The 5,000-nt window shown below is 34.3% G+C and overlaps 1 protein-coding gene across 1 annotated transcript in view; it reads right to left on the minus strand.

The window, feature by feature from the left end:
* Positions 1-5,000, minus strand: part of LOC124954358 — a 13,737-nt gene that overhangs the window by 6,026 nt on the left and 2,711 nt on the right. The window lies entirely within an intron of this gene.

The raw sequence follows: 5,000 nt of genomic DNA on the forward strand, positions 1-5,000 counted from the left end.
ACTACTACCGCAAGAAAACTCCGGGATACATCGAAAGATATGAAAACACAAGCTGATCGTTTCAGGTCCCTACCACACGAAACATCTCTCCTCATTTGCTTTAGCATCACGAGGACTACGTCACGAAGCTAACATTGCCTCGATGAAAATCGTTCGATTCTCTTATATACATGTTTCTCCTCCTTTGGCCACCATCTTTAAATTAAGATTAATCTGATTATTTAATTTTCACATTAAATAAAACCGAACAACAATTTTATTTTATAATCGATGAAAAATCAGAAATATGATCACTATAATTTTTTATGAATTTCAGAAAAAAAAAAATATTTATATATATATATATATATATATATATGTATATATATAATACAAATGTATTAATAAAAGTAAATTTGTTACATAAGAAAATAGTGATGATCCCACACTGGGTGGGTGGTGGTGGGAGAGGGAAAGGAACAAAAAAAGAATTGAAAGGAAAAAGCAGCAAAAAATAACGGAGTACGAATAACAAAACTGAAGAGGAGGGAGTAGGTGAAGGAGAAGGAGGAATAACACGTGTTACTTACTATCGTTACCAATGATCCGTTGACAGAGGTCAGCGGATTTAATCTGAGGTCAAGAGACAGTTCCTCTCCCCCCCCCTCTCTCTCTCTCTCTCTCTCTCTCTCTCTCTCTCTCTCTCTTTTCCTATGTATACAATGAATCTACACACGAGCGCACATATATATATATATATATATGATACGTACATATATCTAATTGTAAGTGATATTGAAAGACAATCGAAAAAGGTTTTTTTTCTTTTTTGTGTTTTTTTCAATTAATATTAATCGATCTAACGATATCTTTCATTTGATACTTTGTAAAAATAATTAAGATCCTTTTTGACTTTTCGATCTGATATAAAGGGATTCCATTTAATGGTGAAGGTTAAAGGATCTCGGCCACGTGACGTCATATATCGAATTTTAACGGAGTAAGTAAGGAATAATTGAGTAATACGCACGTGATCTATTTGAGTGCACGTGCACCCAACACGTGGAGTCGAGAGAGGGAAAACATTGGAGTTCACGTGCACTGATTTAATCCCTTAATACAAATGCTACCTAATTATTATTATTACTATTACTATTATTATTATTATTATTATTATTATTATTGTTATAGTTGTTGATAGTGGTGGTGGTGATTATGTTGCTAATATTATTATTATATAAATTTTTTTGTGACGGATCGATCGATTCGTATTTTAAACAAATTTTGATTTTCCCCTGAAAAGAAAAGAATCGAGAAAAGGCAAGGAGAGGGTGGGGGGATGAAACGAAATGAAAAAAGAAAAAGAAGAAAAAAGGAATAAGGAAAAGATGAAAAAATGAGACTCGTTATCGCAAAAGAAAAGGAGTAAACTTTTCTGCTCATAATTTTACGAGAGTTGAAACGGGAGGTGAAAGATGATAGAAGAACCGGTAGAAAACGGTTAACGAGATAAGATTATCTAATGAAGAATCGTCCGAGAGGAATGAGAAGCAGAGAGAGAGAGAGAGAGGGTGAATAAGTACAATGAAGGAAAAGAAAAGAACAATCAAACATAAAACAAATAGATTGCTGACCACAGAGAGGGAGAGAGAGAGAAAGAGAGAGAGAATGACCAAATTGGCCAGTCGTATTATTTATCTAGATCCACGATCACTCTTAACTCGTATGCATTAGGATTAGCATCCTTAACCAACTGTATATCCAAGTACTCGAATTATTCAATTATAACTCGAAATTCAAGTCTAGATCCGAATCAGGATACTCTATATATTTCGGACTTGAATCCGATTTCGGATCTTTCATTATGACGACTCAAATATAATGCTCTCTTCTCCTCAATTGGATTAATCCCTTTGACGTTGTAAAAAAAAAAAAAAAAAAAAAAAAAAAAAAAAATAGATAAATAAAAGGGAAAGAGAAAATGTCCCCGGGACAAGTATTACTTTATTTTTACTATGTCGTATTGTATTACGTCACGTAGTTTCTTTTATATAGTTCCCTTTTCACGTAGTCTTTCGTTTCATTTTATGTTTTGCTTTTATTTATTTATTTTTTTTTCTCTCTTTATGGAAGCAAGCTATTAACATCCTCATGAGAATCGAAAGGATGATGAGCAAGTTAAACTGTACAATTGTTAAAACTTTAAGACCCCGTAAAATAAGAGAACTCATTTTGAGAATCTTCAGATGTTACGAGTTAATATACCGAATGTTTAATGAATCTCGACGTGATCTTAGAAATAAAGGATGCAACATTCGATCTTCGTGCAGATGATAATAGCGATTTGTCATTTGTAATTTTCAATTTGTGATTTGCGAATAGCTAATTGCAAACTGTAACTGCAATTCCTAAAATTACAATTGGCAATTGCAATTCATAATGCACAGGTCGCGATTCTTTGAAAGGTGCAGTTTGCAACTGCGAAGTCAATTGCAGGGTACAGTTTGCAACTGCAAAATCAATTGCAAGGCGCAGTTGCAACTGCGAAGTCAATTGCAGGGTACAGTTTGCAACTGCGAAGTCAATTGCAGGGTACAGTTTGCAACTGCGAAGTCAATTGCAAGGTGCATTTGCAACTGCGAAGTCAATTGCAAGGTGTAGTTGCAAGGTGCATACAGCTAATGGGACGGGCACAAAAAACGAGTGAAAGAGAAAAAAGAGGAGGGAGTCAACTGCACCTTGTGCAATTGACTTTGTAGTTGTACCTAATAATTGCACTTTGCCGTTTGGAAATTGCGTATTGCGAAATTCTTGAATATCGAATTGCAAATTGTGAATTGCGTATTGCGAATTGTTAATTGCGAATTGTAATACACAATACGCTAATTGTAAATTCGCTCACGTAAGTGAAACATTTGAGGAAGTCGTGTATAAATCATGAATAGTCACGTAATGGGCGTTACACCTCGCACGATATCCAAGTCTAACAATAAGATATATTGTTAGATTTCTCTCTCTCTCTCTCCCTCTCTCTCTCTCTATCTATCTATCTTTCTCATTTTTTTCTTTTGAAAATCGTCTATCTACAACTAACACTTTCGAATTCGTTTCGTCATCAAGACTTTCCATATTTTACTTTCTATTGGAAAGAGTAAAGAAAAGGAATAAAAATAAAAGATATATAAATTAGAGAAAGAAAGACAGAGAGAGAAAAAGAGAGAGAGAGAGAGAGAGAGAGAAAGAGAGAGAGAAAGAATATCGAGGACGATTATTTGATTTTGTTCGACCGGGTCTATTTAATTTTATTTTATTGCCCTCTGCATTGGCACAGCTAACGCGGCGCGCACAGAGAACAAGTGTGAGAGGGACAGAGGAAAAAAGGGAGGGAAAGAGAGAAAGGGAAAAAAGAGAGAAAGAGAGAAAGAGAAAGGGCCAAAAGGGATATGAAAGTCAAATGATCGATTTGAGTTACACGCAGCGGTTCGGTTTGTTCGTTTCGAATAAAGTCGATAAATATGGATGTACCACGAGATAAGGTTTCGCGCGCACTGGAATTAAAGCGAAGAAATATAGACGTTTCCGTTCTATCTCTCTCTCTCTCTCTCTCTCTCTCTTTCTGTCTGTCTATCTATCTTTTTTGTCTCTGTGTCCCTTTCTCTCTCTCTTTCTCTCTCTCTCTCTCTCTCTCTCTCTCTCTCTCTCTCGTTCGCGTGCCTTCCAGTCGTAAAAGCAATGCGTATGGGTGCGCCAATGGATGGCCCTCGATCGGCTTATCCATCGGTGCAGAGGCGTATTAATACCGGTGTATGTCGACGGAGGATGCTTTTACGTCTCTGTGGATTTAAATTCGACGTGGAAAAATCATTTCCGATAATATATTGAACGAAGGAGGAAGAAGAAGAAGAAAAAAAAAAAAAAGAAAAGTAAAAATCGAACATATTCGAAGGTTACGTTCTCCGATTGACGCGTGACGAAGGGATTAGTCGAAAAAAATATTTGCAATTCTTTTCTTCTTTCTTTTTTTTTTCTTTCTTCTCTTTTTGTCTCGCTTCTTGTTTCAATTACGTGAAGAGAGAGAGAGAGAGAGAGAGAGAGAGAGAGAAATGACAATGACGAAAAGGAAAGTATTATTTTTATTTATTTATTTATTTATTTATTTTTTTTTTTTTTTTTTTTTTTTTTTTTTTTTTTTTTTTTTTTTTTTAATTAAACGCTTCTAAAAAATTAATTCCATTGATCGTATGAATATGTATTTAAAACAAAAAAAAAAGGAAAAAGAAAAAAAGAGCACAATAATAATAACAACGATGAGATAAATGATAATCAGTGCAGAAAAATTCTTCGCCGGTTTTGATTACTTACAAACGAAAAATAAAGAGATAATTATGCGAGTTAATAGAACGAAAAAAAATGAAAGAAAGGAAAAAAATTGATATTCTAACACATTGCGCACTATAATTTTTGTATGTAACAAGAAAAATTATTGATGAAGGGATGATACATCTTCTTTTTTTTTTCGTAAGATTATATTTAAAAAAAAAAAAAAAGAAAAAAAAATTGTAAAAAAAGAAAAACAACGACTGGTTAACGTTGTTCAATTACGTACGAATTAGAGATAAAAGAGAGGCATCATATGAGAGTGATTAAGAAACAAAAAAAAAAAAAGAAAAAAAAAAAGAAAAAAAATGAGGAAGAAAAAAATCACGGTAAAATAAAGCGTAAATGTTCCAAATGAAATCAGAACGAGAACGTTTCAAATCGTTGCGATATAAATAAAAAGAAACTAAGTCGCGTAGAGAGGAAACTAAGCCCGACTTGGCCAAAAGTCAAACGATCCCTGGCCCGTGCCGTTTCGTGGATGTTGCAAACTTTATACTAGTCGGGTCGATCGTGTTTGGTCTCTCGACTTTTAACGCTTCTCGAGAAACGAGCTATCACGTGCAACGTGACTCTGAAAGATAAACCTTCGAATACGAACTCCTGTGAATTTTCGGACTTTTGAAAATATCTCTCCTTGTCTT

This window comes from Vespa velutina, chromosome 15, assembly GCF_912470025.1.
Source record: "Vespa velutina chromosome 15, iVesVel2.1, whole genome shotgun sequence".
Classification (NCBI taxonomy): domain Eukaryota; kingdom Metazoa; phylum Arthropoda; class Insecta; order Hymenoptera; family Vespidae; genus Vespa; species Vespa velutina.